Source organism: Manacus vitellinus, unplaced genomic scaffold (genome assembly GCF_001715985.3).
Source record: "Manacus vitellinus isolate BGI_N305 unplaced genomic scaffold, ASM171598v3 scaffold_82_pilon, whole genome shotgun sequence".
Taxonomy (NCBI): Eukaryota; Metazoa; Chordata; class Aves; order Passeriformes; family Pipridae; genus Manacus; species Manacus vitellinus.
The window spans coordinates 1,165,719-1,179,732 of record NW_021940828.1 but is presented as its reverse complement, the minus strand read 5'-3'; the positions used below and the strand labels follow the sequence as shown (position 1 = coordinate 1,179,732).

At 41.1% G+C, this 14,014-nt stretch overlaps 1 protein-coding gene across 2 annotated transcripts in view; it reads left to right on the top strand.

Annotated features, from left to right (window-relative positions):
- The first annotated feature begins 4,263 nt into the window (after positions 1-4,263).
- The window catches only part of MSRA (methionine sulfoxide reductase A), a 232,527-nt gene continuing 222,776 nt past the window's right edge, over positions 4,264-14,014 (top strand). Inside the window, exon 1 of one of the 2 annotated variants that reach the window (XM_018085547.2) lies at positions 4,264-4,457. The gene's annotated coding sequence lies outside the window, so the exon portion shown is untranslated. Of the gene's footprint in view, positions 4,458-4,526; positions 5,097-14,014 lie in introns of those variants that run through there. The other variant, XM_008929058.3, reaches the window with a different exon arrangement.

The window sequence follows — 14,014 nt, the reverse complement described above, 5'->3', positions numbered from 1 at the left end:
GGAGCTCCTCCTGCCCCTCCTTCTGCCCTGCCCTTGGTGTCTACCTTGTTGTTCCCATGTTGTTCTCACTCTGCTCTTTCCTGGCTGGAATTCTTTCTGTGCCACAACCTTCTGTTCTTAAATATGTTACTCCCGAGTCATTACTATCACTCCTGATTGGCTTGGCCTTGGAAGCCCGTCCTGGAGCAGCTGGAATTGGCTCCACGGGACAGGGGAAGCTTCTGGCAGCTTCCAACAGAAGCCACCCCTGTAGCCCCCCCTACTACCAAACCCAAACCACAGAAACCCATTACACACATTCATGCTGATTTTGAACAATATTCTCATATCAGATGGACAGGATGAAGTTTTACATGGGTTTCATCAATCCATGGAACTTGGGTGTTCTGGCAAGGAAAATGAAAGGTATCCCTGACATGAAAGCTTTAAAAGTAGCTATTTGGGGTTATATTCCAAATGGAACAGCTTAAATGAATGAGTTACTTCTATCCCAAAGTTTTCCACTTATGAGGTGGGAAATTGTGCTTGTTTGACAGGAATACTTGGATAAGTATCCAGGTTTTGACAGGAATACTTGGATAAGTATCCAGGTATAGCACGTTGGTGAGACACTGGAGCACTGGAAGAGATGGAAAAATATATGGATGACAGGATTTTGAGAAATAAGGCAGAATAAGGTGACTCAAGAGTTGGACTTGATGATCTCAGAGGTCCCTTCCAACCTGGCTGATTCTATGATTCTATGACATCAGGAGGTTTTCACTGGGAGAATTTTAAATGAACAAATTCTGGGGGCATCCAGGTGAAATCCATAAAAGATCATGGAATCATTAAGGTTGGAAAAGAGCTCTAAGATCATTGAGGCCAAGATGGAAAAAAGGATTTCAAATGAGTCGTGACCAAGGCACAGATCAATATTAATATGTTCCTAATTCTTAAAAGGACTAATTCTTAAAGAATTCTTAAAATTCTTAAAAGATGAGTGATGGGTAAGATATGGAAAAAGGAGAAAGTTGTGGGTTTTCCATGAGCATGGGGATGTGGATGGTGTTGAAGGACAGACCTACACGTTGTTCTGTAATGATAAATAACAAACAGGGTCAAATTTGGACTGGAGATGGGTAGGAGAATACTTGGAGAGACGAGGGATTTGACTCTTTCCATATTCTGTGCTTTGGAAAAGAAACAACAGCAAATGAATATCGGCTGGAGAGAGAGGAATGTTCAAGAGAAAAAAGGTGAGGGTGAAAAAGCACTTTATAGAGTTTCTAATGCAGAATGTGATGTGAGGTCAAGTCACCTGAGGGTTGAGTCCTGGACTATTGCAGCCTCCCAAGGAAAAAGTCTTTGTGCAGGAAGAAAAGAGGGAAGGACTGACATCAGAATTGTGGGAGATCCAGGTGACAAAGGAAGAGCAAATTGGAGAAGCTGAGGGGAGGTTACGACAAAAAAAAAGGCAGAAAACATGGAAAATGTCCTGAAACCGAAGGTGTGGAGAAAGCTTTGTGTTTTCTTCCTGTATCTGGAGGATACTGGAATTAAGTGGGACACTGGATTGGTCTGGGCTGGAAATTTCCTTATGGGAAGGAGGAGAAATGAGTTTCATTGAGAGATTTCAAGAGCTCAGAGTGGATGATGGATCTTGGAAGGCGTGTGGGAGCAATTCCAGTGGAGTGGGGCAGCCCTGCAATTAGAGCATTTAAGAGGAGGGAGAGGGAATTAGGAGAGCTGCAGGAAACCCCACATTTGAAAAACTGGGAGAATGGAGTCATTTCTGCAAATGAGATCCACTGTCTGTGGAGCAGTTTAGACTGAGAGAGAAAATAAGGCTCTTCATCCTCTTAGCAAGGCTCTTCTTTTCAGGAAAGCTTGGAATTTTATTTGTTTTTCCTGCTTTACTTTCACTCAGAGTAATGAAGGAATGGTTAAAATTGCTCATACCTTCGGAATTAGATATGTTTTTTAATATAGCTGAAATACTCTGTTGTCAATACATCCGTTTTTTGAAGGAAAACTAATTAAAAGCTGAGTTTTTCATAATGACTGCTGGGGCAGTGTGGCCTTTGTGAGGTAATTCCACTGACAGTCATTTCCATGGGATCTTTTTGTTCCCAGGTTGTTGCTGATGGTCTTTCTGCAAAGGCAAAGTGACACATTAGAATTTTCTGTCAAGTGCACAAAGAAAAGAAATAGAAAAATTAGACATAGGTGTGTTTTTTCCCAAGCTGGCCTGTCATGATGCTGCTGGGTGCTAATTGAAATGATGGGGTGTGCAATATTTTGAGGCAAAAATGTGATTTTAAAGTTAATGATGTTTCTTCTGGAGTTGAGTGGCTACTGGGATAAACATGGACAGGTTTGTTACAGTCATTGGAAACAAGGCAAGGGGAATCTTGGGTGGACTCTCATTTACTCACTTGTCTGGAGGTCAGATAATTAACCTGGTTTTTAAAAAATCAGTAGCTAAAATAACCCAGTCACTCACAGAATGTAGCAGTTGTTATCTTTAGAAACGTAGAGGGTTCTTCTTGGATATTAGGAATTCTTGGCTGGGAGGGTGGTGAGGCCCTGGCACAGGTTGCCCAGAGAAGCTGTGGCTGCCCCTGGATCTCTGGAAGTGTCCAAGGCCAGTTTGGATGGGGCTTGGATCAACCTGGGCTAGTGGAAGGTGTCCCTGTCCATGGCAGAGGGTTGGAATGAGATCTTTAAGGTCCCTTCCGACCCAAACCATTCCATGAATCTATGATTCTATGAATTTCTGAGACTCTATATTGAATAAACTTAGAAAAAATACACACTTAGGGGAGGTTTTTTCCCCTGAATATTCTATTTAGCTCATTAATGTAATGCATGGATTTTAAAAAGTTGGCATTTTGCCTCGGCAAATAGCTGGAAGATAAAGTTTATTCCTGTAATTTTCCTCGCACGAATTCCCGTCATTTAGAATCTCTTGAACGAAGCTCCAAATATAATTTTCTATCCTTAAAGTCTTCCAACACATCAGAAAATTGCCCACCAGAGTTAACTGTTACTGCTGAGCCATTTCTCCTGTGGGTGCCACAGGAACTTGTGCTTTTGAATTAACAGATGACACCGTTGGCACCTATGGATGTGAGGAGATTAATGGAGATTTTTTTTGTGTATTTTTATGTATAAGCTGGAGATTTTTTGTAGTTTCTTTTTAGTTTTCAGCTGATTTTTAATAATGGTGGGATCGAGAAGAACTGGGAGTTTCCAAGCTGGACTTTAAATAAAGTTAAAACGTGCGTGGCTTCCGAGTGTGATCCTGATTCCAGTTTATACACCTCCTGCTCCTGGCACCTTCCCATGATTCTGGGGAGGAGGGAGTGCAAACATAGTATTTTAAGGAGTATTTGGTGCTTATTAAAATCACACACACGCCCTCCTTTCCCGGGAATGTCGATTTACTGCAGGTTGTTCATGTGTCGCACGCGGACATTTTTTAGCGAACAGATCCCTTATCCCTGCGAACCGGGAACGAACAGGGAATGGCTTCCAGGGAGCAAAAAAAAAAAAACCACCACCCCTCCTATCCATTGTAAAAGGTAGGGAACCATGAAATCCATAAGCCGGCTTGGCACAGGAGGCGGCTGTTGGTGCCAAGATTTGGTTCCTGACCCACAGTTTCCCGTTTTTAAACGTATTAATCGATTCGCCAGGAGCATCCTTTGGAAAACAAGGATTCAGACAGGCTGGCACAGGCTGGAGCTCCGCCAAGGCTGCTCGGGAAGGTTGCCATGCTGGGAGCGAGCGAGCGAGAGAGCGAGAGAGCGAGCGAGCCGAGGGAAGGGAAAAAAAAAAAAAAAGGCAAGACTTGGCACAGCTCAGTCAAATCAGCTCCTTTTGTCTGATTTCTCGGCTTGAGCTTCGGGAAAGAAAACCCGTCCTGGGGTACAGGAAAAAACTCCCAACTTTTTTTTTTTGGTTTTTTTTTTTTTGTTTGTTTTTTTCCTTTGGGTTTGCAAACTTCCAGCGCTTTTTCGGGCTCTCGGGTAGTGGTGGGACGTTAAAGTGATGTCGACTTGCCGGCGAGCGGGGAAATGAAAGCTTTTCATGGAGGCTCCACGATGTGAGTTTGGACATTTGGGGAATGTGATATTTTGTGGTTTTTTGTTGTTTGTTTTTTTTTTTTTTTTCTCCTGTGTCTGATGAAACTGTGAGGGAGCCGAGAAACTTGGAAGATTTCAGAGGGAACGCCGAAATAAAAGGGAGGATTTTCGGTTTTTTTTTGCAACAACAAAAAAGTTTTCGTCGGCGTGAAGGTGCTTTCCAACCAACCCCGAGCGCCTTCGGAATATGCTCAGGACGGGAATTCCGGCGTTTCTCTCTTATAATGCCCCAGAAACGAACTTTTAATGGAACCTCCTTAAAGATTTTCATCTGACCCAGCAAGGAAGTGAGAGTAGAGGGAAAAGTTGGGACATCTCAATGGAAAAGTGAGTATGTTCTTAAAGCCACAATGTCTGTTTTTGCTACTTGGTGCTGCCCTGGCTCCATGTCCTGGTTTTTAGGGACAAGCCTGGAGAGCAGCAGGACAAGGAGAAGACACCCAGACTGTGCCTGAAGGGCAAAACCAGAAACCAGAATGTGGTTATTCTACTGCTCTAAAACATTCCCTCCAGTGCAGCTTCCTAGAAAGCATCTGGAACGGCTGCATTTTCTACTTTTAGAGGCGATAAGAGATGGGAAAATATTGGCTTCTGCCAAGTGAGGAATGTTTGGAGGCGACAGAGCTGGATGCAGAAACTTCAGTTTGTAGTTCCAGGACCTGTTTGCTGCAAACAGTGAAAAAAATCTGCTCTTTTCCCATATGTGGATTGAAAAACACCCCGTGGCGAGTGAACCGTGGACGTCTCGTGGTTCCAGTAAAAATTAAGGACCTAAAAAATCCATTGTTTGTTTTCTCCAAGGATTTTCAGGGAGACAGGTTTGTGATTCCTTGGGAGCAAATGTGATCATGCTGCCTATTAGGCCTGGATGTGCTTGGATTATCCTGCTGCTGCTGTGACAATCAGCAGGATTATTCCAGGGAGTAACTGGAAACTGGAGATTTTTCCGGATCGGCTTCACTTGGAGTAAGTATTATCCCATCCTTAAAGACTACACTGCTCAGCCTGTGAGATGTGCAATTCCTGACACGCTGCACAACTCCCTAATTCCTCTGTGCTGAAAGGAAGTAAGAAACAACATTAATGAAAAGCGTTTTAAGAGGAATGTGTTTGTATTTTAACTGGGCATCGTTGGCATTTGGATCATTCCACTGCTAAAAATAACTGGTCTTTTTGATCTAAACCAACTTGGGTTGCTTAATATTAACATGAAATTGGTTTTATGGCAAGATATGTCTGATTTTTACTCTGTCAGTGCTGGAGTTAAATAGTGGGTGAGATGCTGCTGTGATTATTATTTGGAGCACTGAAACCTTTTAATATGGCTTGGAAGTGATTTTGGAAGAAAAATTCCTATTCTTCGAATTCTTGTCTCTTTTTAAATCCTTAAAAAAATATCCTCAAGAGCCATGTGTGAAAATCTGGATTTCCAACTGAAGGAAGTGTTTGGAGGAGTTGGGTTTTGCTTTCTGTGCTCTCTTGTTCCTGCACAGGCATTGACATGGGATGTGCTCGGGAAAACAGGGATATGTGGGTTTGCATCAAGGGGAGTGAGTTTGGAATTCAGTCTGTGTGGAATTCTGGAACCAATTCCCTTTATTTCCCAGGAATTATGTTCAGTCTCAAAGCATGTGCTGTTTTCTTTAATCACCACATGCCAAAACAAACCTTTAAAAGTCAGAAAACAATAGGAAACATTTCTCGTGGTGCCTCTAAAGGAAATACTAAAATAACCTTTCAGTTTCTAAGTGATATATTAAAATAACCCTATTTCTTTCCTGAGAGAAATCATTTCATAAAGTGATTTCATAAATTCAGCTTTAAAACATGATCAACATGTGGGTCCTTGCGATGCATTTATAAATAGAAATATTTGTATGAATATTTCAACATTTATTGACACTGAAGATATTTTGAAGCAGTTACCACAATGTTGAAAATACTGTTTATCTCTGAAATTTCTAATCAGAGATTTTGGTTTCCTAAATCTCCACTGCACATTTCTTTTGGCCTACATAATAAAGTATTTTTTCTTTCTGCTAAACCCTTCGCTTTTAAAAGTTCATGTAAGTGGCTATTTTTTGGAAAATATCCTAATTTGGCAAGTTAAAATCAAGATTTGAATCACATATTTTAAATGGTTGGAACCCCAACATTAATTGATTGCATACAAGTGAAATTTGGCAGTGGAATTTGACATATATGATACTCAACTATGGAATAATCGGGAGTTTTCTGGATACTTTAATCCAGATTATTCATTACCACCATTCATTTACGACCCTTAATTATTGGTTAGGTTTAATAACTTCATAAATGAACAATTTGTGTTTAATTCTTAATGAATCATTAATGCCTATTTGATATTGGATTGTGGCAGATTTGAGGGTTAGTGGTGAGGGTTTAACTTGATTTTTCTTGTTAAACCACAGAGCCACGATATTATTTAATATCAGAGCATTGTGTTTGATCCCGTAATGGGCCTGTGTCTGATCTCACTTGTATGGATTAATAATAAACCAAGCTTTACCCTTCTGGTTTTATCAGTCTTAAAGTAGTTTGAGATCAAAATGGGACTGGAATGGCTTAGTTATTGCCTTTTATATTGGTAGATATAAACCATTTTTAAATGGCTTACTATGAACTTCTTGTGAACCCACAGTAAGTTCTTAACTGGGGGTTACAATGAACCCATGTGGTTGTTGGGCAAGGAAGAGATGCAAGTTCTCAGTGTCACCATGGATTCTCCCTAAATATGGCTGTAGGATAATAATATAAATGTTTAAATGCAGTGTATGCAGATTTTGCATGTTATTTTTCAGTCTTGTAGGAATATTATCTTCCTATATGGAAGATTACCTTGATATTCTACCTTGATGTGGTAGAACTCCACATGCAGCCATTGCTGAGTGTCCTTGGCTTCTATAGCCAATATTTTTTAAAAAACTACATCTCTTTTAAAGCTTTTTCCATTTACCATTTACCATTACTCCAGAATAATTTCCTATTTTATTACCCACTACATTCCGAGGTGTTTTCTCTCTGTGTAGCAATTTTTCTGGCACTGGTGTCATCATTTTCATTATTCCATTTAACTGTAGCACGTTTTCCTTCAGGTTTCACCCAGCTACACAGCAAGGTACTTAAAACTTAGTATTTTCCTAAGAAAACTTAGTGTTTTTTCCTAATATTTTATTTGGAAGTCCACCCTTGACCAAGGTGGTCTGAGAAAATTCGGAAAGAAGGTTGTAGCATTCCTGTGTTACTTGTCATCTGTACCTTACCATAATTTAGGGAAGGCCACAGTTTTTATTTGTGCAACAGAAATTTTGAGCAAAATTGATATTATTTTGGCCACTGTAACTGTTGAAACAACATATCAGTGACTTGAGTAACTTTTGTAATCCTGGTGGAGGAATAAACAGCTTTACAAGGTGATTCAGGTGGTTGTCACATCAGTCCTGTGAATCACTCTATTGACCATAAAAAAGATTGGAAAATAGATATAAAATTATGAAAATTTTTAATATTTTAAAGTTGTATTGTCTGCTGTATTCCCATTTATTTTATAGATGGGAACTATAGATTTATAGTTCACAGTTGTTGAGGCTCTGACTGATTCTGATAATCTTGTGGAAATTGCAGAAATGATAGAAGCTTGTCCTCTTGATAATTATGGACATCCATCCCTATTTTTCCAGTTGTTTCCCTATAATTAAATTATGCCCAGTGTAGAGCTGTTTCTCTGAGTCACTGTGGATGTTTTTCCATATTTGGTGGATGCCATGGAATTTGAGCTGTTTTAAGGGATAAATTAGAAGTTCTACGAGAAATCCCCATTATTGTCCCTTCTTTACATTTATTAAATCACCTATTTTTTTGATGAGTTTACCAAGATCAAGCAGGGTCTTGGTGTCATCTTTTCTCCTAAATTCTTATTCCTGCTGACCTTTCAGCCTTTGTACAACTCTTGGTTTGTCTAAAGTTCCAACCTGGCCTTGGACACTTCCAGGGCTGGGGCAGCCCCAACTGCTCTGGGCAACCTGTTGTTCCATGACATGTTTCAGACACCTCCAGGTCCACAGCTTGGGAATTAGATCCCAAGAAGAGTCTCTCTGGTGTGGACACAACACATTTGCTGACTTAAAAAAGAAACTGGAAGGTCTGAAGAAAGGTTTGGTTTGAGTTCACTGAACTGCAGTGGGAAGATCTAGAGCTGTGCTGCAGGTCCTTAAGGAAACTGTGAGTAAACTCTGGATTTCCCTCAGAGAAGCTGTCTGGGATTGTGTTATCCTTCTGTAGGACAGAGCTGGCCCACCACAAACAGTTCAATAAGGCAAGTTCCTGTCAGTTCCTTGACTTTTTGAAATATTTCAGGATGTGGTTCTTCATGGAGAGCATTGAGGGTGGCTTGGAGTATCTGAGAGTGGGTGTGATTTATATTTAGTCAGCAGGTTGTCTCTGTTCCATCCTATTGTCTCCACATTAGGATCCAGAATTTGGTATTTCTGCTGTGATATGAGATCTAGAGTAGTGTACAGGATGTTTTCTGGACAAGTGTGAAAGCTGGGGAGCCCAGACTAGCCAGGTGTTATTGGGGCTATCAATATATTTAATATGATTCTGATTTAATCTTCCATCTAAATATTAGAAGAATAAGAGAAGCAGCATGAAGGAAACATTGTCTTTGGTCTGCTAGATTGGATCAAACTGTAATATTCCTTTAACTGCACTTAAGCTTTTTTCCTGGCACATAAAAAGGGTTTAGTCCCAGTTTCCCAACTGCAAACTTTGGGATTCAGCACTGAAAGGTTTCTATTTGTACTGGTTTTGCAGAGCAAACCATTTTCCATTTTCCATCTCAGCACTGCCCCAAATAGTGTAAGAGCAGACACAGTGTCAGAGAGCTTTGCTGTATGAATTCTTCTGTGGGGACTTCGTTTTGGATGCCCCACAGCCCTGTTTTTTCCAGAGAGGAACAGAAATAAGGTCTAGATTGCTTGTTCATCTAATGCACAGCAAGTAAAAACAAAGAAGTCTCTGGGGTGCTTCTTTCTACCCAGTAAGGGATATGTATTTCACATTTTTGGCTTCCACAGACAGTGATTTTTAATATAAAATTCCATCCCATCTTAATGCACCTGCAGAGACTGAGGGGAGAACAGACTGAGAGAAAAGGTGTAGGTGAAGGAGAAGCATATTCAGAAATATCTTCTGGTTTTTTTTAACTGTATTGATAGAAGTAGTTAGAATTGAACATTATAGGATGGAAAGTTTTGCAGTATCCACTGATAAAATCTTCTCCAAGAAGTTTAAGGTGGAATTGATGGTTTGTTTTGGGTGGTTTTCCCACTTTTAATAACAGCCTGGGCTTTGCCCATGAGTTTCTGTTGGAATCTGCCCCTACTTGGAATGTGCTGTACTGTTCTGTCCTCAGCTGTGGATTGTTTGTTCAATGTCCATCTGCTTCCCTATTCTCCTGAGGTGGGAAGGCAGGAAGGACTTCAAAGAAGAAAGAGAGGACCTCTTCTCTACTCAGAACTGTCCAAGGCTTGCTACTTTTATTGACACTGTGGAATCACAGAGTGAAGGAATGGTTTGGGTTGGAAGGGAACTCCATCCAGTTCCACCCCCTACCATGGGTAGGGACACCTTCCATTCTCCCAGGTTGCTCCAAGCCCTGTCCACCCTGACCTTGGACACTTCCAGGGATGGGGCAGCCACAGCTTCTCTGGGCAACCTGTGCCAGGGCCTCACTGCCCTCACAGCCAAGAATTCCTTCCCAATATCTAATCTAACCTAGATTAGGTATTAATCTAGTTTTAACTAAACCTCTTTCAGTTTAAATCCATTCCCCCTTGTCCCAATGGCTTTATTATATACCTTTTATGTGGCTTTTATATATATCCACCTATGGCTTTTATATCTGCCTGTTAGTTGTGCACACTCGTGCTGCATTTTAAAGGTTTGAGATGTTTTGTTCTGATGCCATTACACTTCTGGCTCTTGTTTGCTGTTTTTTCTGCAGCCAGTGTAGAAACTTTATATAAATGAGCTTCTGTAATGTCTTCTGTATTTCTTTTTATGATTAAACTCATAAACTCACAGCACTGGTGTAATTTTGCATTTGGATACACTGGGCTATTGTAATAAGGTATTGTCCCTGTATAATGCTTTTCCTCTCATATGGATTCACAGTGTAGAATACAATTCCCTTTTTTTGGTATAAATTAATCTGAAAAGGAACTGTTAAAAGCCAATATGTTTGTAGTGAATGAAGCAGTTTTAGCAGAGAGAGCAATGGGATCCCTGCAACGCTTTCTCCCTGTCTCCTCTTTAAAATGGCTGTGGTGCAGGAGGCTATTGTGGTACTTACTTTTATAGTTAGGAAACATTATTCTCGTTATTTAATTCAGATGCTGACATAATGAGTGCTTGGCTGCAATGAATATTTGATGTGTTTATGCTAATGTAAAGTCCCAACTACTGCCAGTTCTCTTCAACCTTCATAACTTTTGAGACAACAATTTTAAGGACGATGCAGTTTGTCTGCCCAGTGTGTTTTGATGAAAAGGCAGAATATTTTTATGGACACTCAATTAACAACTTCTAGAATTCATTTTCTTGTGGTCTTGGCTGTTACTCAGTGAGATTTTAACTTGAAATAGTCTCTTCAGACTCTCAGGAGAGAATTGGGCAGCATCAGGATGTGCAGTGGAGGTTTGTAGGACTCACTCCTGTTTTCCCTCACAGCAGGCAGAGGTTGGCACTTTTAAGCAAATTTGGTTGTTATTAATACAAAACTATTGGAGCTTCAAGTGAAATAGTTCCTAATAAAACACAGTATCTTCTAAATAAATTGCTCCTAAAAGTGCTGAAATTCTGACCCAGGTGCTCACAAGCAGCGAGTTTGTAAATCAAAATCTTTCTTTCTCTCTCCTGGTCTGGAGCAGGTAAATGTCCCTCAGAAACTGCTGGTAGGATGGGAATACTTTGGAGGCACAGAATTACCTCCAGTGCTTTGTGTGTTTGTCCTCTGAGTGATGCCATCAGGTTGCTCTGTCCCCCAGGAGGTGTTTTAGAAGAGGGGCTGGATGAGTCCATGTGGGACAGTCTGGCATTTGTCCTGTTGTTGTGGCACTTGGGTACAATGTGGAGGATCCCACGTTTTGAGATCTTGGCAGTGCAGTTCATGAAAAGTGAGGAAACTGGGATAGTGGAAGGTGTCCCTGCCCATGGCAGGGGGTGGACCAGGATGAGCTTTAAGGTCCCTTCCAACCCAAACTTTTCCATCCAGGTCTGGAGGTCCCACATAAGGAAGACGGGTTTGAGAGGGTCGAGAGGAGGTGACAAAGATGCTCCAAGGGCTGGAACCCCTCTGGAGAAAGGCTGGGAGAGCTGGGGGTGTCCAGCCTGGGGAAGAGAAGGATCCAGGGAGACCTGAGAGCCCCTTCCAGTGCCTAAAGGGGCTCCAGGAGAGCTGGAGAGGGACTTGGGACAAGGGATGGAGGGACAAGACAAGGGGGAATGACTTCCCACTGCCAGAGGGCAGGGAGAGATGGGATAATGGGAAGGAATTGTTGGCTGGGAGGGTGGGCAGGCCCTGGCACAGGTTGCCCAGAGAAACTGTGGCTGCCCCTGGATCCCTGGAAGTGTCCAAGGCCAGGTTGGACGGGGCTTGGAGCAACCTGGGATAGTGGGAGGTGTCCCTGCCCATGGCAGAGGGTAAAATGGGATGATCTTTAAGGTCCCTTCCAACCCAAACCATTCTGGGATTCTTTCAACCCCTGCACCCAGTTGTGTCCAAGAACATCATCTCTGCATTTTATGGTCTTGTAGTGCAAGGAAGCTTTTTAACTTTTAGTTAAATTAAGTAAATTAAAATTAATTAAATTATGTCTAGAAAGTACTCTGCCCAGTCTTTCCTTTGTGGACTTTCAGCCTATTTTCTTAGTCTGATTTTCATTTAAAAGAAGCATTTTTTCTTCCCTGTTGTCTTTTTTTTTTTTTTGTATGAAATTTCTGTGTTCCTTGTATGACAAATATACTCACTCTTGTTATCATCACAGACACTCTCAGTGGTCCCAAGTGGATACATCCCCTGCTTTTGAGCTCTGTTAGACCTGGTGCATTTTGCACCTGGTGTTTCCCCTCAGCTCTTTCATCCTCTGGGGTCAGACTCAATCCCTCTGGTGGGAATTATGCAGGATATTATGGAAAACATTCCAACTGCCCCTGGCTGGTAATGAAAGGGCACAGTCTTGTGCCCTGGAGTGGCAAAGCTTATATTTGCTCTGTGGATTCCTTGATAAGGAGCTCATTGAAACAAATCTTCTGGGTGTTCAGCAGGTACCTTTAAAATGAAAAAAAAACCCCCACTTTTAACCTAATAAGATAGTGAAAAAAAAAAATGACAAAAAGAGGAGAAAGAAAACCAAGTAAAGAAAGGGGGGATGAGAAAATTGCTTTTAGATGAAGAAGTGCCTACAGATATATTTTGTGTTCATTTTTCTTTTGCTGTAAGGGGCAGAAATGTGTTTATTACACAAAGTTCTTTTACTTCTGCAACACTCTGTGTGCTTTATAGTAAATGATCAACCTCTGCTGGCAAGGAAAGGAGAATATTTTATCTTTGTCCTATATTACTGAGCTGTGAGAGCCAATTAAATATATTTAAGTTTGGACATCTTATTAAGACTCAGTAATCCTGCTGCATATCAGATAAAGTTATTTGCACCCTTTACTTGCTTGGGGTTTTTTTAGCATATCTGGATTTTTTCTTTATGTTCAATACAGTCCTTTATTTTTGTTTGTTTGCTTTTGGGTAAGTGCATATTTTTATTTGTAACTTACTGATGTGTGCTATTAAACTTCTCTTTCACACAGAAGGTTTTATTTAAAGATGAGAGGGTGTGTATGTACCTATACAAACATATATACATATATATGAGTGTGGTGAAAATCAAACTTTACTCTCATGTTCTTCTCTGAGATAATGAAACATTTACATTTTTTTCCTGATAATCAGATATCAAAGAGCTCATTTGAAGATTTTTTATTTGTCTTTCTGGTAAATTTTCCAAACATTCTGGTGCTCAACTTACTTTTGCTTAAATTTGAGCTTGTGAGTGACATTTAGATCAAAAGCTCTGTTTTATTGTAAATCATTGTAATTTCATTTGTAACAGAGAAAATTGAGACAAACAAAGGTACAAAGTCCGTGTCTGCCACCCTCCTTTTCACTGCCTGTGCTGGGAGGTGGAATATTCTGTCTGAAATTCCCTGTTTTTTTTTTCTTTACGAGCCCCTTTATGTGTAAAAACTTTATAGGTGTAGTTAGTGAGTGCAATTATTGGTTTTTGAAGTGCTTTTGGGCTTTGAGTTGGCCTCAAAGGTGATACTTCACTCACCTTTCTGAAGGACACGTGGAAATCAAAGTGGGATTTGCTTCTCTTTTGGGATGAGACCAGGAGTCTTATGAGGCACAAATGACAAAATATCACTGTGGAAAACTCTGAGTGCACTTCCTTTTCTCCTGCCTTTTTCCATCCAGATGAGCTGTTCCCTGTGCCTGGATTGGGGCTTTCTGGCTGCAGTTCTTTTATCCCTAATTTCAGCTCATGCCACGCCCTCTGAACATTCACGTCTCCAAGCTCTTGGTCTCCAGAGATTTCAGCACCATGAAAAGTTCCTCCCTGTTCCTGGGAAGCTGTGAGGCTTTGCTGTGGACCCAGCTTAGATTTTAGGGAGAAATTCCTCCCTGTGAGGGTGGTGAGGGGCAGGAATGCAATTCCCAAAGAAGCTGTGGCTGCCCCATCCCTGGAAGTGTCCAAGGCCAGGTTGGATGGGGCCTGGAGCAACCTGGGATTGTGGGAGATGTCCCT